At 44.3% G+C, this 23,987-nt stretch overlaps 1 protein-coding gene and 1 non-coding gene across 2 annotated transcripts in view; both read right to left on the minus strand.

Annotated features, from left to right (window-relative positions):
• Nucleotides 1-23,987, minus strand: part of LOC145404472 (type-1 angiotensin II receptor-associated protein-like) — a 209,271-nt gene that overhangs the window by 180,483 nt on the left and 4,801 nt on the right. The gene's annotated exons all lie outside the window — the stretch shown is intronic.
• On the minus strand, nt 12,860-12,978 carry LOC145404532 (5S ribosomal RNA). Its single transcript, XR_013898189.1, has one exon. It is a non-coding gene; the product is annotated as a 5S ribosomal RNA (ribosomal RNA).

Below are 23,987 nucleotides of genomic sequence, written 5' to 3' on the forward strand. Positions count from 1 at the left end.
TGGTGCCTTTTGCTGGATATATACTGCCTAAATGAAATATTGCCTCTCCACAACACGAGACTCTCGTCTATGACGAGGTCTCTATAGGGATAAAATGAGGAACGAAAGGTTTGCCTGAGGTGATCAAAGATCAACCTAATTCGCCTCATTTTATCAGTGTTGTTTGCATTTGCAGGATCATGAGCATCATAGAGATGGAGGCGACTTAGAATTTGTTGAAACCGGTTACGGCTCATTACTTGACCAAATATTGAGGTAAACATAGCAGGGTCCCTAGTTCAGTAAGCAGGAATTCTGTTCTTTCGTATAATACCCATCAAAAGGACCAGGGCAAAAAAAAGAACATTTCTGGAAGGGAGACAGGGTATTCATAGATGATAGAATGCCTACTCCTTATTCCCAATCTTTCACTCTCTAGGCGCTGGGTGCTTGCAAACAGGTTGGTATGGTATACAATCTGCTCCACAAATGCCTCACTAAAAAACAGATGGAAAAAATCCAACCTGGTGGAATTACGGTGAATTCCTGGAGCAATGCAGCCAGAGCGCCCCTGCTCAGTGACGGGGTGAATGAGGGGAGAAAAATCACTCCCATCCTCCCAATTCCAAGCCACAAATCCCTCGTCCCCATCATCCCCATCACCGCCTTCGTCTGGGTGGGGAGGAGATCCTGGTTGGGAGGTGGGGGAGAAGGAGGGCGGAGGGCTTTCCCACTGTAACTCCTCTTCCCTCTGCCTTTACCCTTTCCCTTACCCTTACGGCCTTGAGGAACATTAGGGGGCTGTGGGGATGAAACAGGGGAATATTGGGGAGCAGAAGACGTGCTGGGGAGTGGTTCCTCTCCACCTTCCCCCTCCATGACAACACCACGTGCTATCTCACGCACCCTAGCTCGACCATGTTTTAGGGGATATTGGGGAGCATAAGACGAGCTTGGGAGTGGTTCCTCCCCACCTTCCCCCTCCCTCACAACCCCATGTGATAATGAACGCACCCACACTGGCCCACGTGATCCACTACGCCGCCTCACACTACGTAGGGAGAGCAATGACTCACTCACGTCACTCTCACTTTCCCTAATCCTCCCTGCACTTTCCCTTTCACTCCCCACTCCCTCCACTTCACTTCCTAACTCCCCAAACAAAATGCTAGGCCCATACCTGCTCATACGACGTGGTGTGCGCTCTGGGCCACGATGAGTTATCACCTCATGTCCATACCACGTGGCAGCACGTCCCACAGCTCCATCCTCGTCCTCGACCTCGAATTCTGGTTCCAAATCACGTTGGGGATAGGGATAGGATGTTGCACGTGCCTTCTTTGCCTGCTGCCCCTCTCTAGCAGCACAGTAAGTCACGTACTGCCGCTTCCTGGGAGACGGAACTTCCTCGTCACTGCTGGTGGTTTCTTCCTCCTCTGGCTGCACATAATCCTTATCCATAACCTCGTCGTCCAGTGGGGAATCACTGTCGCCTGTAAAGGTGTCCAGGATTGCTTGAATTTCGCTGTCTGAGAGACCTCTCTTAACCATGTCTGAGCAGGACCGATGCTACCAGGTGAGTGGACGAGTGGTGGGTTAGCGCGGGTCGCGTGGGGTCGCTGAGTGTCCCCGCCTGGTGGCAGGTAGGGGAAGCTCATGTGAGGATACGTACCGCAAATCAAGCGCGAAATTTGAAAATTGTCGCGTGGGGTCACAGAGTGTCCCTGCCTGGTGGCAGGTAGGGGAAGCTCATGTGAGGATACGTACCGCAAATCAAGCGCGAAATTTGAAAATTGTCGAAATTATGCACATTGCAATTGCACGACATACCGGTACGTCGCCAGGACTGACAAATGCAAATCGTTGCAACGTACCCATACGTCGACAGGACGGGGCGGGTTAAGGAACACTAATAACAAGGAGGAAATTTTTCAGCAAGAAAAAGTAATTTACCAAACTGAAAGTTGTCACAAAAATACAGAAACAAGCTGGAGTATTATGAACTGAACTGGTAAGGTCATTCTGCTGCTTTAAGTGTACATTTACTGGTAAATAAATCAGTCTAAGAGTACTGTACTTGTTTTGTTTCCACCAGAAACAAAACAAATGCTTTTAAGAGGCAGAGCAGATATCTGCAGATTTTTAAATTATGTGGGTGTCTCTGTTACCAAACCCCCATGGATTTTAAGGAAGCACTGTCCATACCTACATACCTACATATATATATATATATATATATATATATATATATATATACAGTAATCCCTCCAATATCCAATGTAATAGAGCCATGGGCAGGTCCGGATAGTGGTCCTGTCCGGATATTGGGCCCCAGCTTATGGACTTGTACTTATGGATCCTAACTCAGAAAAACACCTATACAACTCCCTCTGGACATGCATAGCACCTATTTAAGACCCAAATCACACCAATATGGGACATAAAAGACTGAAATAAATGCAAAAGAAACATAAAATGAGGTTTTTGAGGTAGGTTCATACAATAGTCAACATTCTGAGTACTTACAAGTCCCTGGCTCCTGGACTGGTAGTTATGGAGCCTAACCTAGCCTAACTCAGAAAAACACCTCCCTACTGCACATGCATAGCACCTAAGACACAGCATATTCACACCAATAAGGGACATAAAGAGTGAAATGAGGTGTTTGAGGTAGGTATAGTATGGAAAATACAGTAGAGTACAGTATGAAACATTCTGCCTACTTACAGCAAGTCCATGGTCATCTTGATGAATAACCGCCTCCTCTCAGACTCTGACAGTAAGAAGGATTTCCTGAAGCACTTGCAGTACACTGTTCATGAAGTCTTTCACTGAACTTAGTCATTCGCACTCAGTAGTCCATTCTCTTCACAGTGCGCACTCTTGTCTAACTTATGCTCCATTGTAACTTTATAAGTGTTGCATTCTGCACTTTAAGTCTTTCCACTCTTATAACCATTTTCTAAACCAAAAACACACAAGTTAATTTATGTTAAATTTAGTCCAAAAATTGTTTGTCTTTTCACTCACAACTGTAAATCCTTAACACAATGCACTGTTTTTTTCACTGCACAAAGCTGTAAATTCCTGTGTGGTCTAGTGGAGAAGTTCTTGCTGTTTATTCACTGTCAGAGTCTGAGAGTAGCATAGGGAGGTGACCTAGGGGTGCGTCGCTGGGTCGTGGTGATGGCGTACCCACTGCAGACGACTCTGAAGACAGACGCAAACTCACGTCGAGCGGTGACTCCACCGTGGTTGATGTGCTGGGCTGTGGCTCGGAGCAGGAGGGCCTGTCTTGGAGAGGCAACGGAGTGGAGCCAGGGCTGGGCACAGCGGGGGTCACGGGCCTGAAAAAACTGTCAATGGTTGACTGACGCAAGGAACGACGATTCTGACGATTTATGATGGCTGCCTGAAAGCACGAACTTCCTCCACAAGTCCCAAGGGCCCCATCTCCCTGTCGCAGTCCGGGTGTTCCAGGTAGTCCAGAACGAACTCTAGGTGTTCCCGGAATGTGCTCAGCTTGGGGATGGCAGGAGTTGTGTCATGCTGAGCAGAGTCCGCATCATCGTCGCCATCCTCGTCGGAATCTTCAAGCTGGGTACTGACACCTGCAACTGAAGATGTGATCTCGATATAAGACAGGGCCTGATACTTAGGATCGCCCTCGTCGTCATCCAACCACTCAAGCACGTCGTCCACATCAACATCGTCGCCATGCGTACGTAGACGAGCATGGAAGTAATCCACGTCAAAACCTAGGAAATTGTACTCCACATCCATTCCGAGAAGCAGACAAGACCAACCATTTTCTATAGTCTTGACAGGGATTTCCTTCCACGCACTGGCCCAGTTGTAGATTCCAGACTTGATGTTGTAGCAGCGAAGGTTTTCCAAACTCCGCTGGCCTCGCGTGTCCCATCCCTCCCTGCGCTCGTCCTCGTCCTCGAGAACAACCATCACCTCGTCCAGGAACTTCTAGCGGTATAGGCGCTTCGTTGCCACGATCACTCCTTGGTCCATTGGTTGGATGAGAGCAGTAGTATTAGGTGGCAGAAACATGCACCTAATGCGGCCATTCTCAGCCACCAACTCCTTGTCGCATGGGTGGGCAGGTGCATTGTCGAGGAGAAGGAGGGCCTTTACCTGGTCCTGTGGGATTCCCAGTTTCTCCGTCTGGTAATGTATGACCTCCTTGACGAAATGGCAGTGGAACCAGACTTTAAAGATCTGGGCTGTGAACCATGCCTTCAAAGAATGGTACCAGACGACAGGAAGGACATCCATCACCCCACGAAGACACCGAGGCTGCTTTGTGCGGCCAAAAATAACGGGCTTAAGCCGGTGCATGCCATTAGCATTAGCACAACACAAAGCAGATATCCGTTCCTTAGAGAGCTTGCGGCCAGGTACACGCTTCTCTGTCTCCTCGGCTACAGTGTTCGTTGGCAAAGAGCGATAGAATAAACCAGTTTCGTCAGCGTTGTAGTCTTGACCGAGAGTGAGGCCCTCCCTGTCGATCAAGCCCTTCAACTTGTGCCGAAACTTGTCAACTCCATCCTCGTTAGCGTCCAAAGCTTCGCCATGAGCCTTACGGTTGGTAAGGCCATGCCGTAACTTAAATGCGAAGAGCCAACCCTCAGATGCCTTGAAGTCTAGGGTATCCTGAAGCCTGGCGAACTTCTCAGCAGCAGCCTTCAGCTCCGTACCACGTACCATCACACCAGCAGCACGTTGCTGTCGATACCAAATCAACGTGGAGCGGTCGACTTCAGCAAACTTGGGAGTAAACATCATCTTCCTCTCCAGGTTGCGTTTGCTTCTCGAAGAGAAGTCAGCCATGTACTGCATGAGTTTGTCTCGGGATCTCTTAATATCAAACAAAGTAGATCGGGCCAGGTTAAACTCGCAGAGGATGCGTGAAGAAGACCCCCCTCATCTACTTTCTCCAATATCTCCCGCTTCTTCTCCAGAGTCAACACCACTCTCTTCCTCTTCTCAGGCGGCGGGGCCATCATCACACACACGAAGGAGAGGCACGAGAGCAGCAGGAGTGCTGCAGCAGGTAAGGTACCACCACAAAAGCGAGCACGTGGGCAGCCATGACGACGTGCATTCACTCGCGACGAGAGACAGGCGGAAAGTGGGGAGGATGCAGAGGCGCTCTAGCGGACATCGGAGGAATGACGCGCCACAACAATGCTGTCCCGGGCCCCGTGCGCCAAGTTCAAATTACGGGCGGGAAAATTTTTTTTTTTTTTCGAATTTTTTGTGGTTTTCGGACCATTTTGGGAATATTGGATCCCGGGACGATTATGTCCATTTAGTGGGGATGTTCGGATAGTGGGCGTTTGGATATTAGAGGGATTACTTTTTATTACGAGAATAGATTGTACGACATATTTCAAGGGGAAATAAACAGCGAAAATTAGCAAACGAGTGCACGTGATGTGTTGTCAGGTGATAATTAGCCAATTCCAGGTGTATGCCACTGTCACTTACCGTACCTTATTTCTTTTTGGTATATATTATTTGGTATAAGAATAGGGCATACGGCTTATTTCAATGGATGAAATCAGTGGATAATTCCAGGGAAGATTTACTTAGTGTAGAATACAGTGTGGTGGCCTGCAATAATTAGGTAGTTCCAGGTGAATGTAAATATCATTTAGGCTTCTCCCTTCCTTTCTTATGTAAATTTTTATTACGAGAATAGATTATCCGGCATATTTCAAGGGGAAATAAACAGCGAAAATTAGCAAACGAGTGCACGTGAGGTGTTGTCAGGTGATAATTAGCCAATTCCAGGTGTATGGCACTCTCACTTACCTTATTTCTTTTTGGTATATATTATTTGCTATAAGAATAGGGCATAGGGCTTATTTCAATGGATGAAATCAGTGGAAAATTCCAGGGAAGATTTACTGAGTGTAGCACGGCCGGGAAGGCGAGAGGAGAGGGTAATGGAGGGGAGGTAGGGAGGGGAGTCAAGAACGGAGAGAAATGGCTAAATTGTCAACAATGGATGGTAGTACAGATGAGATTAGGAGTGCTGACTAGTGTTGGACATTGGCAGTACTGACAGATGATACAAGCCACCACTTGAAAGCCCCGGCGAATTCAAAATAACACAGAATCGCAAAAGTGACACCCCACGGTATGATCCCTTGCTCCCAAGCGTCACGAAAATGACGCCCCGCGGTTAATGGGTTAATGACTAATGATTGGACTTGTAAATCAGATTTCAAGAAAATACCACAAACAGTATCACAATCGAGTGAATGCCCGCCATCAGTTACTCATCACTCACTTTCTTTCACAAAGCTAGCCAGCTGAGGAAGAACAACAGAGAAGGGTTGAGTAAATAATGACACTGGGGACTTTCCTGAAGATTCTGACTTTATGGGGTTTGATGAAGTGTTGATGGAACTGGGTGACCCCGACGTGAGAGGCAGGAGTGGGGACGAGGCCAGCAAGGGGTCAGGGGGTATGATGCAGTAGCGTCCATGCGCAAGCCTCAAAACAATCATCATACCAAACACCTCATAACTCCTTTAAGGTGAGTTTTATATTACTCATGATGATTTAATAACTATTCTTATTATTTCAGCTTAAAAAAAGTAGTTATAGGAGAGCTCCAGGTGGGAAAAGTGGATAAAAGTCCTGGAGTGGCAGCACCAATAAACCCTTCATCCATGTATATTAATGTCACGCAAATAACGTTTTTGCTAATAACGGCGTTTTTCTGGCACCAATTAGATGTTATTGGTGAGATCCTACTGTGTATATATATATATATATATATATATATATATATATACATATATATATACAGTACCCTCGCGTCCAGCACGATTCGAGTCCAGCACGGTGAGCAATTAATTAGTATTATTTAATACGATTTAATTACTGCAACACGAGTGTGTTAGCATAACATGCACAGAGCTCCGAGAAGTGGGCCAAATCCACAGAGTTCACTCTAGCACGCTGCTGCAGACTCCAACGCACCTCCAGCTCCCCCCCTGAAGATGCAGGATGTTACCGAGATCCTTCATGCTGTTGAAATTCTTAAGGAGGCCATGAACAGGGATCTTAATGAAATCCGACGCCAGGAAGTGATACATACCATGGAAAACAGTGTGCGTTACTATGCTGATCTGTACAGGGGACACATTAACAAGAGGACTCAGACACTCATCACTAGCTTCTTCCAGCAAAAGGAGGAAGAGAGAAGAGTGCTAGAACAGGCAGAAGCAGGACCTTCCATGGATGTGGAAGAGGATAGTGATTCTGAATGTGATTTCGAAGGATTTATGAGGGAGGTTGAGGAGAAGCAGTAGCCATTACCCGCTAGTGACACCAACAGCCATCTTTCGGGGAACCAGTAGGACTACCTACAGCCTCGGATATCACCTTCCATTCCCAGAAAGCCCACCAGCACTATCCTAAAAGGTTAGTTATCATTCATAGTACAGCACCATTTATTATAATTACAGTAGTACCAATATATGTATAGGTATATGGTAGGTATTTAGGGTGACTTTTCCTTGGGTTGCTGACATAATTCATTTTTCCCCATAAGCTCTATTGTTAGTCCAACACGTTTTTGGTCCAACACGTGACCCATGCATGACAATATTACCGTGCTGGACGCGAGGGTACTGTGTATATATATATATACAGTGCTCGTCAGAAGTATTTAGCGTTGTCCGCCGGGCGCGCAATACTTATGGCCCAAAAAGAATCACCCATTTTTGGGGGTAAGAATTGAGCCACAAGTTTGAGCTCCGAGCATGACGTCACGGTAGCCTGAGGCCTTCCAACGCGCTGGTTGGTTCCCGCCTCAGTCGCCCACGGGTTGCCTGAGAGAGAGGAACTCCGCCGAGTGTCCCTCTCAAATTGCGCCATTTTTTACCGAGTGTCCCGCAGTGTTTTGGCCTTCAAAACTTTGTTATGGCACCTACCCGTGAACTATCGAGTGAAATCATATCCCAGATCATTGCTCTAAAGGAGGCAGGCCACCAGACAAAGGAAATTAGTGAATTGGTTGGTGTGGCACGATCGACAGTGCGTCGTTGGTGTGCGCGGTTTCGGGAGGAAAACAGTGGTGAAGTTCCCACAAAGAAACCGAGGTCTGGTAGGCCTAGGAAAACTTCCCCAAGGTCTGTTAATGTTTTAAAACGTGCAGTGGAGTTTAATCCTTGTGTGAGTGCAAGGAAAATTAAGGAGAGCAACCCGGAAGTGTTTGGTGAGGTGTCAGTGAGAACAGTGTCTCGTAGGGTGCATGAGCTTGGTTACACAAGTCACAGGCCTGTGAAAAAGCCTCTTCTCTCTAGCAGCCAGAGAATTCATAGGCTTGCCTTTGCTAATAAATATCTAAATTGGGGTGAGGAGCAATGGTTGTCAGTGTTGTGGTCTGATGAGGCAACGTTTAGTGTTACCTGTAACAGAGGAGCACACAAAGGTAGTGACCCACTTGACCCACGGTATGTAGAAAGCACAGTTAAACATCCTGATTCACTCATGGTATGGGGTTGTTTTTCAGGGAAGGGTTTGGGGAAGCTTGTTGTACTTCCCAAGAACCTCAGAGTGAATCAGGATGTTTAGCTGGAGCTTCTGTGTGATCATTTACCAGACTCCTTCGAGCTAACAGGTGCACGAGTGTTTCAGCAGGACGGTGCACCTGCTCACAAGGCCAAATCGGTCACCAATTGGCTTCGTGACTGCGAGGTATCATTCATGACAGACTGGCCAGGAAATAGCCCAGACCTCAACCCAATTGAAAACCTCTGGTACCTCGTAAAGAAGAGTCTCCAAGGGAAGGACGTGAGCTCTCTGCCTAAGCTGGAAGCCGCCATTCGTGACTCCTGGGAGAAAATACCCCTCCAGCACCTCAGGAGCCTCGCCCTTTCACTTCCAAGACGTCTCAGGTCCGTGAAGAAACGTAAAGGCTACCCTACGAAGCACTAAAGGTAAATAAAATGCATTATTTATATGTTTTTTCAATGTTGAAAGGTTTGTTTCTCAGGAGGGACGCAGGGCGCCCCATACTTCTGACGAGCACTGTATATATATATATATATATATATATATATATATATATATATATACATACAGTAAAATCTCAGATTTCGACAGTTTAGAATTCGATTATTTGAATTTAGATGCATTTTGGAGTGGTCTGCCTACCTCACTTTTCGATGCAAAATCACGAATTTCGATGTTGTCACAGGCTTCATAAGCAAAAAGAGCCAAAGATCATCTCCTTCTTCAGGCCAATTACTAGGGTGTTGCAAGATATAACCATCCAAGCGGGTGAGGAGGAAGATGCTGACACTGCAGATGTCCAGATACTCAAGGATGATTTTCATTTTGAGGAATCTGGGTTGGATACCTCCACAGAGGAGGCTACTTCAACTAAGTGGTCCACCCCTGCCACACACCACCAACACCAGCCAGCCAAGTGATAATATTCCATAACCTAAGGTTAGTACTGTACTGTACAGTGTGCTGTAACTACTGTAATAAAAACTGTGACAGGATACTGACAAACTGTAACAAATTTTGATGTATTCTATACACAGTATAGTATGGCAATACAGTGCAGAACTACAGTTACTTAATCAGATTTATAGTTCATAAAGTTTACAGGGAGTGTGGGCAAAATAACATGATATAATGTAGTGAAGTTGGGAGGCCCTGGACACAAATTGATTTTTCCCATAATCAATTTTTCAATGTTTTGAATTTAGATGCGTTTTTTGGGTACATAGTTCCATCGAAATTTGAGATTTTATTGTATATATATATATATATATATATATATATATATATACAGTATACCGTTTATACTGTATATGTATGTATATATATATATATATATATATATATATAATAGTGGCCATGGTCTTAGGCGCGCGTCTCAGGCACGCGCCTACGTCCATGGCAAGTTCAGAAATATACCCCCTTTCTCAATGGAAAAAAAATCATGCCCGAGAAAAATACTAATTGGCAACTTACATAGGAAAGAGGCTCGTGCGAGGGTGGGAGAGGCAAGCACTCAGTATTGATTGATCTGCGATAGGGGTATGTTATAAGTGTCTCCTGCCCCCTGGAGTTTTCCATTTTTGTGAGCGATCCTTTCCACCACTCCAGTTTGTTCAGGTGGCAATGGGATGTAACCCAAACTTGTCCAGGGAAGCTTTGACCCGTATACACACGCTACATAAGGCTGGTTATACAGTGAAACGTATATGTGAGGAGACAACAGGCAGCAACATGCCGGTTCAAATCTAACCGACTGGCCCTACACATAGACTTTCAAAGAAGACTTTGCACATTCTCAAGAGGCAGCTGAGGGTCACTCCTACACTTACAGCACGTGAACTTAAAGAAGGAAACCCCCAGCTTCTCTCTACAGTGTCTGTTAGGACAGTGTCTCAGTATGTGAAGGAACACCTCCTTCTTCGTTCACGTGTGGCGGCCGTTAAGCCATTATTAACTGACAAACAAAAGAAAAAGCGTGTGGCTTTTGCTCGAAAGTATTGCTCGTGGACACGATGATATCAGATCTATTCTTTGGTCTGATGAAAGAACTTTCACTGTGACTGGTACACTAGCCAGAAGAGTGAGAAGGCCACCTAACTCTGACCGCTTTGACCCTTGTTACACAGTGAAGAGTGTGAAACACCCAGAAAATGTGATGGTTTGGGGTTCATTCAGCTATTATTGAGTGACTAATCTTATTTTCCTAGAAAAAGCGGAGTCTATGAATAGGTTTGCTTACCGGGATCTTTTGATGAACGATCTTCCTGAGGCATTTGTGGAGTGCAATGCACAGTATTTCATGCAAGATGGGGCCAGGTGCCATACTAGTGTTACGTAATGGATTGGTTTAAAGAGTATGGTGTAAATGTTATTGAGGATTGGCCAGGAAACAGTCCAGACCTCAACCCCATTGAAAATCTGTGGTCTGTGGTGAATAAGGCATTGATTGATGAGGACACCAGCTCCCTACCGAAGTTAAAGGAGGCCGTAGAAAAAGATTGGAAAAACATTCCAAGTGAGACGCTGAAGAACCTTGTTGACTCTGTACCTGATAGACTGAAAGACGTGATCAAGAGGAAGGGAAACACCACCAAGTATTAGTCTGGGTAAGTGTTTAATTCTTTTTTTTAGGGATGTAATCCTGCTGCTACCAGAAAATCTTGGGGCACGGCTGATGTGCGCCTAAGTCCATGGCCAAGGGGTGTGTATATATATATATATATATATATATATATATGAGGAGACAAGGGGCGAATGCGCCACCCCCATCAAAAATGAGTTATGCATGTTTTCCGATAGATGGAAGCACTGAAAATCTCGTGGTGAAGAGTGTTTTCCGATTCCGACCCATGTGGGTTCAGAAATCTAGGTTCAATCTCCCTTGTTCTGCACACGTGGAGGAGGGCTGGAAGGGTCTGTGATTTCAGAGCGGTAGGGGCGAATGTCGGCACGCGCCCAGCCAATGGGAGAGCGGCTCCCTCTCTCAGAGTTAAAGGGCCGCCTCTCAGCCTATCAGACGCGCGCTAGCACCCCCGCCAGTCATCCCGCCAAGCATGTGAGTGAAGCCTGGCTTTGTTTACACTCCGATGACGTCCTCAACTACTAACCATTAGGCCCCCCCCCCCCTCTTCATCTTGGTGTGCAGTTGGAGTTGTAAATAGTTGGTGAGTATTATAACTTCATTGTGTCAGTCATTAACAATATAATGGTTATCATACACACAATAAAACAACCTGTTGCCGATAAGGAGATGAAAATATTTAATAAATAATTATAGGAAAAATATTAATTATAGGAATTTTTGGCTGAAAATTTCACAGTTTCTTAGTTTCATTTACATCTAATACAGGAATGAATTTCAAGTTGATTGAACAATAATTACTATATGCTGAAAAAACACCATCGCGTGTTTTACTGTGTGTGTGTGTGTGTGTGTGTGTGTGTGTGTGTGTGTGTGTGTGTGTTTTCATTTTTTCCTGCAGTATAAATTTGCCTCTTCCAGAGGATTCTAATGATATATAATAACATGCTATTCTATAATATTCCATGTCTGCCACCTATTCCTGAACTTTAAAAGCTCATAACTAAAAAAAAAAAAAAATGGCGCATTCGCCCCTTGTCCACGAGACGCCTCATATATATATAAATATATAGTATATATATATATATATATATATATATAAATACATAGATATATATATATATATATATATATATATATATATATATATATATATAAATATATAGTATATATATATATAAATATATAGTATATATATATATATATATATATATATAAATACATAGATATATATATATATATATATATATATATATATACAGGTAACTCGCACGGAACACGATCTCACGGAACGCGCTCACAATTATACACGGTAAGGGCTGGGATACATATAAGACAACGTAAGATTAAAAAACCATTATGAAAACTACAAATTAACGCAGGAGAGGCCTTTGAAAGATCAAATCCTCGAACGTCACCGCAGCGCGCGGTTTGTTTTGATTATGTGACGATCTAGGCGGGAAATTATTCAGTGAGTGAGACGTTCCCGAGTACAGTAGCACAGTATTTGTAAGTTAAATATTTACAGTACTGTACTGTTCTGGTAAGTTTATGTGCAACTTAAAGTACCATTAAATAACGTTAAAGCAAGAAATAAAGTCTTATAACCAGTTTACCTGATAGGCGTCAGAATATTCCATCCATCCATTGCCAGACGCCATGTATCCCAAATGGGGTGGCCAAGGGCTTAGAGTTAATTGTTTTACAGGGAGGGGCACTAATCCTCCACCAACCCCACTTGACACGTAGGGATGCCAACAGCATCTGGTGTTCCTAGGCGGTCACCCATCCAAGTACTAACCAGACCCAACGTTGCTTAACTTCGCTGATCGGATGGGAAGCGGTGTACTCAACGTGGCATGGCCATTGCCTTTTTTATTTGTTCGTTTTTTCCACAGTGCTGTTCAGTATTTGTAAGTTAAATATTTACTGTTCTCGTATGTACTGTACTTGTAAGCACTTAAATAAAGTTAAATCATTAAATAAAGCCTTGTAACCAGTTAACCCGAATTATATGATTACCCATGATCGGCGTCGGAATATTGCCTTTTTTGCTTGTTCGTTAAACTCTTACTGTACTGCTTTTCTACAGTACTGTATTTGTAAGTTAAATATTTACTGTTCTGGTATGTACTTGTAAGCAATTAAAGCATTAAATAAAGCCTTGTAACCAGTTAACATGATTTATGTGATTACCCATGATCGGCGTCGGAATATTGCCTTTTTTTTTTTTTTTGTTCGTTAAAGACTTATAATAAGAGAAAAATACATTTTTGTCTTGGTATCTTTACCTATTTGCTCAGGTTTGCTGTAATGGTTTGCAACTTGTAGAAAACTGTGAAAACTTTCGGGAAGTGAACGAAAATCTGGGACATGACCTTGACTTCACCGTCTCATGTATCATCTGTCAGTTCACCACCGGCTATCGTGATGAGTGGGTGTACGATTTTTTCACTCGTGGCCATGCCTAACCACACATAGTTACACCCATTATCTCGACCCAGACAGAAAATACAACCTTTTTCCTCCCTTGCAAAACACAAACAACCACCCTGTTTACGAGACAGCAATATATATTGCGAAAATAACAAGGTAAAATGATAAAGATGAACGTAAAATGATTGAGAAAGATGAACATGTTATGACGGAAGAAATACGTTTTCCCTGTCTGTAAACATATTTATTTCTGCTTTGTATCTGTATTCGTAATAATTAGACTTATTGTTAGTTCTGAAACTGCATTACGATTCTATTTTTAGCCATTCTCGTGGTGTGGGAGCTGGAAGTTGTGACACAACTTCCTTATTGCTAATCAGACTGACCCTCCACTTTATTCTCCCGTGGCAGAGTCTAGCCTTGGAGGACGTGCAGTTTTCTCATTTAGGACTGAAAATTCAACTCTTTCGCTCCCTTTTCCAAGCATGGGCACAACGATAACGTAAAAAATAACTCGAAACTACCATAAACATATATCAAAAAGGTGAAAATGTATTCATAACATTTTTTTTTTTTCCAGCCATTCCTAACAGATTATGTACTGAAATCATTCGATATCACAGTACTGCATTTCTAAGTTAAATATGTACTGTTCTGGTATGTACTTGTAAGTTAAAGCACTGGTACCAGTTAACCTAATTTATTACCTATGATCGGCGTCGGAATGTTTCCTTGTGTTTACGTACAGTATTTGTGTGTGGAAGTTTTGCTCAGGAGTACTGTATTTGTGAGTTATAACATTAAATAAACCTTCTAACCACTTAAAGTGCTTTCTAGTGACAGATAACAGCAAAACAACACATTTGGGGGGTCTAAGGAGCAAAATACGGAGTAGTTTAAATATACGCGATTTCGCACCTAACACGGCACGGTAGAAACGAAACCCTCGTGTTCCGTGCGAGTTACCTGTATATATATATATACAGTGTAAATATATACATATATATATATATATATATATATATATATATATACAGTATACAGTACAATCCCAGCTATCCGGTATCCAGACAAACGGAATACTCAGAAAAACGGGAAAATTCAAGGGCTGGTAAAAATGTCAGTAAGTTATAACTGTGCGCCAATTTCAATGGACCGCCAAACCGCCGCCTGATCGTGTCACGCGAGGCTGGGTGAAGTCAGACAAAGCGAGGTGAAGGCATTTCCGGCTAATGTAAATCCCTAGCAAATCCTCTTAACCACCCCTCCTCCCCCTCTCCTTCCCCTACTTGAATTCACTCATCCTCCACACCCTCCAAAAATCACCAGTCTGCTTTTTGCCACCAGACAGTAAACAAGCTCTCTTGCTATTGTGATCCTCTGATAGATGGTAATTTGTACACTCCAAAATGCCTAAAGTGCAAACTAAACGTAAGCGTATCGTGCTTACCTTGAAACAGAAGCTGGACATATGCAATAGACTTGAAAAGGGTGAACATTATAAACCACTAATGGCTGAATATAATGTAGGAAATTCAACAATTTATGATATCAAGGCTCAGTCATCCAAGCTCAAGGAATTTTTCATGAAATGCGAGACAAGTAAGTCCACTGAAAAAAGGCATACTCTACATCGGCCGAAAATGGAGGATCTAGACCTAGCAGTGTACGAGTGGTTTTGCGTAGAAAGATCTAAGGGAGCACCTATTTCTGATCCTCTTATACAAGAAAAAGCGAGAGAGTTTCACAGTAAAATGAAAATAGAAGTCAAGTGTGATTTCAGTACTGGATGGTTAAATCGTATCAAAGACTGGCATGGAATTCGTAAACTTGACATCTCGGGAGAAAGCAAATCAGCAAACAGTAAATCAGCAGAAGAATTCTGTGAAGAATTCAACAGGCTTGTGGCTGAACACAAATTAACTGCAAACCAAATTTATAATGCGGATGAGTCAGGCTTGCTGTGGAGATGCTTACCCCAGACAACTTTAGCATGTTCAAGAGAAAAAAATGCACAAGGGTTTAACAAAAACAAGGACCATGTAACCATGCTGTTATGCGCTAATGCAGCAGGCACTCACAAAGTGAAGTTATTCATTGTGGGTAAATATGGTAACCCTCGCTGCTTTAAAGGAATCACAAATCTGCCTGTCGAATACAAGGCTCAGAGCAACGCATGGATGGATGCAGAACTTTTTTGGTGGTGGTTTCATCATGTTTTTGTCCCTAGTATAAAAAATCACTTTAAAAGGCTAGGGATGCCAGAGGACAGCACTGCCTTACTTCTTCTAGACAATTGTCCTGCTCATCCACCAGCTGATCAACTGAGAAGTGGCAACATTTTCACAGTCTATCTCCCTCCCAATGTAACCAGCCTTGTACAGCCTATGGATCAAGGCGTCATTCAGAATGTGAAAATGATTTACAGGCGTGACTTTATGCGCAAGATGGTGAACAGTGATTGCTCTGTTACCGACTTTCAAAAGCAGTTCAATCTAAAAGATGCCATCTATACCATCTCAGTTGCATGGAGTCAGGTGAAAGAATCAACTCTGCGTAAATGTTGGCGTAAGCTCTGGTCCCTTGCTATGTTTCAAACAACAGATTCAGACGAAGAGAATAATTTTGATGGGTCCAAAACTACAACCAAGACTGCCACAGATACTTGCAAAGAAATTACTGATCTTGCCAAGTCTTGTGGCAAAATTGATGTGGAAGAAGAAAAACTGTAAGAGTAGTTAGAAACTGATGAGGGTACACCCGTAACACACACGATGGACACGGATGCTATCAATGATGCAGTAGTGAACCGTGGGAAATCCTACGTCGCGCCACGGGAAGAAGAAAGTGACAAAGAGACAGTGGAGGAGAGGGTGTCTTGGCATGATGGTACTGCAGCATTTGAGAAGGCAATCAAATTTGCAGAGCAGCAGTCGTACATCTCTGCACAGGATGTAATGCATTTGCACATCTTGAACAGTATGATCTTTACAGAGAGGCGGAAGGCAATAAAGCAAGCAGATATACGTAAGATGTTTGCCAAGATGAGAGACAAACGAGCTTCTGAAATGGAGTTATCATCTCGCACGTATGGTGAACCCACAGTAGCAAGTTTTGCTGCTCCCCAGTAGCAACATCTGCTACACCCCAATAGCAACATCTGCGACTTCATACACATTCAAGGTTAGTCTACTGTATTGCTGTTTTCTACAGTATGTATTGAACACCAAATAAGGCATTTGTGGTACGCCAGTGCGTTTTTACATAAATTCATCTTCGAACGCATATTCGCTGGCAGAGATTTAAAAAAAATGTTAATAGGAATGAAGGCTTACTTTGTTGGAAGAAAAAAAAAAAAATAATAATGTGCCTGCATTTCATACGTACATCATTTATTTTATTTTCTGCAAAACAGCTGAGTGGCGGTTGAGGGGTGGAGTGATGGCGGTCAGGTGGGGAAGAAGTACAGTCAGGGTCAGAAACGTGAACAAAGCTCACGTGGGGGCACAGGTGTCGTGATAATTCTACAGTGCAGTCTTAACACATCATCAGTTCACCAATAAATGTTCAAGCTTTTATTTCTTTATTTCATTTTTCCATTTTTATGAGTACAGTACATATAATGAATACAGTAATTCGGTACTTAATGGACTGGTGCAATTTGCAGTACTGCTAGACATTGCAAGCACGTGCGTTATGACCATGATGTGTGTTTACAAGGCAATTTTTCAGGTGGAATCTCTTAGTGTAGCCCCTGATGTGACTGGTGAGTACCTGAACTGTATTTACTACCGTGACAGCCTTTGTACAGATTTGACTTGAATATCAGAAATACGGGAAAAATCTGTAACCGGGAAGGTAAATTCCCCCAGCCACCCGGTTAACTGGGATTGTACTGTATATACAGTAATCCCTATACTACCGGACGCCCACTTTCCGGACACCCCACTTACTGGACATTGTGGGCCTGGACCTTCAGAACCCAAAAATGGCCAAAAAAAGAAAAAAAATCCCCCCCAAATCCAAATTTTTCCCCTCCCGTAATTTGAAATTGTCGTGCGGGGCCGAACAGCTGTTTACACCAAGGCCCCTTCACCCCTTCCTTCCTCCCCAACTCCCCCATCCCCTGTCAGGGTTGCCATTTGGTATTTTTCATTACCAAATGTGGGCCAATTTGGTAATGAAAAATTCGTTTGGTAATGAATCAGAATAATGCATTACCAAATGGATTTTTCACATGTATGAGGATACACAGGATGGAGATGGTGGATTGTCTGCTCTCTCTGATTAGTCTGCTGGTCTATATAGCATGAAAATAATCAACATGCTGTTAATTATAAGGAGATTGATTACATGTATTTCCAGTTGTATATATAATTAGTGAAGAATAAAATGTCCTTAAGAATTTGGAAATGAAAAGTTAAATTTGGTAATGAAAATTGAGGAGTTTGGTAATGTGGCCAAGTTCAGATCTGGGAACCCTGTCCCCAGTTACTGCTTAATCTTTGTTCAGGGAAGACATCTCTTGTAATCGATGCCGCACGTGCTCGTTTTTATAAATAAACAGTGAATAAACCACAATACCTCGCCACTAGACCACATGGGAATTTATAGTGTTGTGCAGTGTTAAGAAATTAGAATTTAGAGTGCATAGGAATAAGTGTGGAGTGAGTGTGGAGTGCAAAGTGGCAACTGAAACTGGCATGGTTCAATTAAGAAGAATGTGCAGTTTTAAACAATTGTAACTCACAGTGCAAAGAATTAATTGTAGCACAACACTGGATTAGTATACATGCTCCATGAGCATTTTCAAAACTACCAGAGCCTTAGAGGGTTACAGGAGGCAGCCACAGATGTGCTGTAAGTACAGTACCCTGTACATTGCTAGGACTAAGTATTTTCCATACTCACTATTTAGTGGTAGGTGGTGGCGACCATCATCCACTCACTTGATGTAGTGCTGCCTACTTCTTCCTTAGCCTTTATCATTCCTCTTCTCTGCCTGTCCTCCTCTCTTCCTATTTCTCCCATCTTTCCTGTCACTACTTATTGCTTTTCTTTCCGTTACAGGTGGCTTTACATTGAGTGACAAGCCAAATGGTTTCCTGTAAGCCAAGAAACCATTTACAACGCTGGGTGGTAACCATATAACCAAACCATACATGCTCCCTACTTGTCAAGTGGGTTGGTGGAGGGTTAGTGCCCCTCCCTGTAAAACAAATAACTCAGAGTCAAATGGCCACCCCGTACAGGATTATGGCGTCTGGCAACAGATAGACAGACAGACTTCTAATTCCTCATTCTCTGGTTCCTTTTCATTTATTTCATGCTTTATATCCATTCTTGGTGTGAATAGGGTCTTAAATAGGCTTAAATAAGTGCTATGCATGTCTGGTAGGGAGTTATTTAGATGGCTTTGAAAGTTAGGCTGGGTTAGGGTCCTTAAGTACCAGTTCAGCAGTCAGAGGCCCACTTTCCGGATGGGACCACCTTCCAGACGTGTCTTTGGCTCTATTACATCGGATAGTGGAGGGATTACTGTATACTGTACATTGATACCCCGATACACGATACCCCTAGATGTGATACCCCAGCTTAGCGATTGGGGTACAAATTGTACCAGGTCCCGATACCCGATGGGTGAGCCCAGATTTAACGATGGGCCCTCCTATGTCGTGCCCACAGATGATGGGCCAAAATTTTGAATCGCACACGTTTCTGCGGCCAGCTGAGCCCTCCCGCCTCCCAGAATGCGCAGAAACACTCATGAAGGCCCCATAGCCATCGCTCACCCCATGCTCACCCATATTGCTCTTCTCGCACCGGCCATCTCAGAGTGAGGATCTCCCTTATGCTCGCCTGCCACGCATCGTGTTGCACCAACATTACGCAAGCTGCTATTGTACTGCATCATAACTGTGTTTGAGCAGTGCCATAAGTAGAGCAGTGATACTAATCATGTGTGGAGTGCAATACTGTGTGATTCTGGGCCCAAATAAGTGAGACAATGTCTGGTAAGGGTGCTGCACATAGTGTGGCTAGAGGTGGTGCTAGTGGAGGCCATAGTCATGGTGGTAAGTGGCCTGCTAGTGGTGGTGATGATGTTCCCGCAAAGCGTTTACGTAAGACCGTGTCACTGGAGGTGAAACTGGACATCATTAAGCGGCATGACAAAGGCGAAGGTGCATGTTCTATTGCCTCGGCTCTCCGCATGGCCCAGTCGAATGTCTTCATCATCATAAAGAAGAAGAGGCCATTAAGGATCCTGCTGGGGAAGTTGCAACCTTATCTGCCTCCCATATCACCTGCCAGCATGAGGCTGCGATGGAGGAGCTGGAGCAGGTGCTGTGCACGTGGGTGGAAGATCAGAACCAGCACAAGGCACCGAAAAGCCAGGCTATTATTTGCACTAAGGTTCTCTCACTCTGGGACGAGCTAAAGGTCAGGCGTCAGCTTGATGAAAGCAAGACCTTTAAGGCGAGCCATGGGTGGTTTGACTGGTTAGGTGGGCAAACCTCCACATGAAGATGTATGGTGAGGCAGCGAGTGCCGATATAGTGGCGGCAGCAGGATTTCCTGACAAGCTGAAATACATCATTGCAGAGGGTGGCTATAGTGCGAAGACTGGGTTCTTTTGGAAGATAATGTCCTCCATGAATTCTTACAATGGAGGAAATGTCTATGTCAGGATTCAAGCTTTCGAAGGCCCGGCTGACCTGCTGGGAGATGACCCCAAGGGCGACCTCAAGTTGAAACCGCTCCTAGTCTACCACTCCGAGAAACCCAGGGCTCTGGTGGGGTAAGAAAAGGAGAACCTTGGGGTTATCACGAAGTCGAACAAGAAGGCTTGGTTGACTTCAGATATCTGTTCGTCCTATTTCCACTCATACCTCTTCTGTGCTGCAGAGGTATGCATCACGTGAAAATTTGGTGAACAGATTTCTCCTGGTGGTGGATAACGCACTTGGTCACCCGCCCGTGATGATGGAATGGGCAAGCAATATTGAGGTGGTGTTCCTGCCCCCCTACACCACATCTTTGTTGTAGCCGATGGACCAAGGGGTGCTCACTGTCTGTAAGGCCTACTACCTCTGCCACACGATGAAGCTTCGAGGAATCGTGCTCATCTGCAGCCGAGGATGTTGAGGAGGACCAAGGAGCCGAAGTGCATGAGGACAGTGATAGTTCTCCAAGAGATGAATTGAATTACAAAGAGGACCAAGACCTTCCAAGAGGAGTGGACTGTGTAGAGGAGCAAGGGGGGAGGCGGTGGCTCAACCGGTAGAGTTGGCCTGCAGTCCTAACAGACCCGGGTTCAAATCCCGCTGGTGCAGGGAACAGTTTAAGGATTTGAATTTCATAAAATCAGACTTTACTGTTCTACCAGAAGACCCGCCGACATGTTGTAAAAATACCCCCACTAATACCAATACACCAGTCCTGTATGAGACAGCCCTAGCATGTATTCAGTATGGAAGGTGGGTGTTAGCGCCGAAGTGGTGACATGTAGAGGTGTGCGGTATGTAGGAGGACTACTGGGCCTTGAAAGCAGGCTGTGAAGCCTATGCCCAGAGTCGGTAAAAAAAAAAAAAAAAAAAAAAAAAAAAAAAAAGAACATTGTCAGAAGTGGCACAGAAGAAGACCTGATAAGTTGTAGGATTGTGTATACAGTAATCCCTCCACTACCCGATGTAATAGAGCCGAAGGCATGTCCAGAAAGTGGTCCCGTCTGGATAATGGGCCCCAGCCTCCTGGACTTGTACGTATGGACCCTAACTCAGAAAAACACCTATACAGTGCTCGTCAGAAGTATGGGGCGCCCTGCGTCCCTCCTGAGAAACAAACCTTTCAACATTGAAAAAACATATAAATAATGCATTTTATTTACCTTTAGTGCTTCATAGGGTAGCCTTTACGTTTCTTCACGGACCTGAGACGTCTTGGAAGTGAAAGGGCGAGGCTCCTGAGGTGCTGGAGGGGTATTTTCTCCCAGGAGTCACGAATGGCGGCTTCCAGCTTAGGCAGAGAGCTCACGTCCTTCCCTTGGAGACTCTTCTTTACGAGGTACCAGAGGTTTTCAATCGGGTTGAGGTCTGGGCTATTTCCTGGCCAGTCTGTCATGAATGATACCTCGCAGTCACGAAGCCAATTGGTGACCGATTTGGCCTTGTGCGCAGGTGCATCGTCCTGCTGAAACACTCGTGCACCTGTTAGCTCGAAGGAGTCTGGTAAATGATCACACAGAAGCTCCAGGTAAACATCCTGATTCACTCTCAGGTTCTTGGGAAGTACAACAAGCTTCCCCAAACCCTTCCCTGAAAAACAACCCCATACCATGAGTGAATCAGGATGTTTAACTGTGCTTTCTACATACCGTGGGTCAAGTGGGTCACTACCTTTGCATGCTCCTCTGTTACAGGTAACACTAAACGTTGCCTCATCAGACCACAACACTGACAACCATTGCTCCTCACCCCAATTTAGATATTTATTAGCAAAGGCAAGCCTACGAATTCTCTGGCTGCTAGAGAGAAGAGGCTTTTTCACAGACCTGTGACTTGTGTAACCAAGCTCATGCACCCTACGAGACACTGTTCTCACTGACACCTCACCAAACACTTCCGGGTTGCTCTCCTTAATTTTCCTTGCACTCACACAAGGATTAAACTCCACTGCACGTTTTAAAACATTAACAGACCTTGGGGAAATTTTCCTAGGCCTACCAGACCTCGGTTTCTTTGTGGGAACTTCACCACTGTTTTCCTCCCGAAACCGCGCACACCAACGACGCACTGTCGATCGTGCCACACCAACCAATTCACTAATTTCCTTTGTCTGGTGGCCTGCCTCCTTTAGAGCAATGATCTGGGATATGATTTCACTCGATAGTTCATGGGTAGGTGCCATAACAAAGTTTTGAAGGCCAAAACACTGCGGGACACTCGGTAAAAAATGGCGCAATTTGAGAGGGACACTCGGTGGAGTTCCTCTCTCTCAGGCAGCCCGTGGGCGACTGAGGCAGGAACCAACCAGCGCGTCAGAAGGCCTCAGGCTACCGTGACGTCATGCTCGGGGCTCAAACTTGTGGCTCAATTCTTACCCCCAGAAATGGGTGATTCTTTTTGGGCCATAAGTATTGCGCGCCCAGCAGACAACGCTGAATACTTCTGACGAGCACTGTACAACTCCCTCTGGACATGCACAGCACCTATTTAAGACCCAAATCACACCAATAAGGGATATAAAAGACTGAAATAAATGCTAAAGAACCAGAGAATGAGGTTTTAGAGGTGAGTTTATACAATATTAAAGATTCTGAGTACTTACAACAAGTCCCTGACTCAGGGACTGGTAGTTATGGACCCTAACCTAGCCTAACTCAGAAAAACATCTCCCTACTGCACATGCATAGCACCTAAGACCCTATTCACATCATAAAGGGACATAAAAGAGTGAAATGAGGTGTTAGAGGTAAGTATGGACAATACAGTACAATATTAAACATTCTGGGTACTTACAACAAATCCCTGGCTCCTGAACTGGTACTTATGGACCCTGACCTAGCCTAACTCAGAAAAACACCTCCCTACTGCACATGCATAGCACCTAAGACCCTATTCACACCATAAAGGGACATAAAAGAGTGAAATGAGGTATTAGAGGTAAGTATGGAAAATACAGTACAATATGAAACATTCTGGGTACTTACAGCAAGTCCCTGGCCATCTCGATGAATAACCCGCCTCCTCTCAGACTCTGGCAGTAAAAAGGAGTACCTGAAGCACCTGCAGTACACTGTACATGAAGTCTTGCACTGAACTTAGTCATTTGCACTCAGAATTCCATTCTCTTAATGCTGCGCACTCTAGTCTTACTTGCACTCCATTGTACCTTAATGAAATAAGTGTTGCACTCTGCACTTAAAGTCTTTGCACTCATAAATCCATTTTCTAAACATAACTCACTCTAGTTAATTGGCGCTCCGTTGAAAGTCAATAAAATCAGTGTTGCACTCGGCACTTTAGTCTTTGCACTCAAAATTCTAATTTCTTTATACTATGCACTGTTTTTTTCACTGCACAACACTATAAATTTCCGTGTGGTCTAGTGAAGTTCTTGCTGTTTAATCACTGTCAGAGTCTGAGAGTAGCTGATGCAGGTGGCCTAGGGGTGCGTCGCTGGGTCGTGGTGATGGAGTACTCATTGCAGACAACTCTGAAGAGAGGCGCAAACTCACGTCAAGTAGTGACTCCACCGTGCCTGATGTGCTGGGCTGTGGCTCGGAGGATGAGGGCCTGTGTTGGGAGGCAATGGAGTGGAGCCAGGGCTGGGCACAGCGGGGGTCACGTGTCTGGAAAAGCTGTCAATGGTTGATTGACACAAAGAACGACAATTTTGGCAATTAATGATGCGCTGCCTGAAAGAGCACACTTCCTCCAGAAGT

This window comes from Coenobita brevimanus, chromosome 63 (assembly GCF_032717465.1).
Source record: "Coenobita brevimanus isolate Jiangsu-jjx chromosome 63, ASM3271746v2, whole genome shotgun sequence".
NCBI lineage: Eukaryota > Metazoa > Arthropoda > Malacostraca > Decapoda > Coenobitidae > Coenobita > Coenobita brevimanus.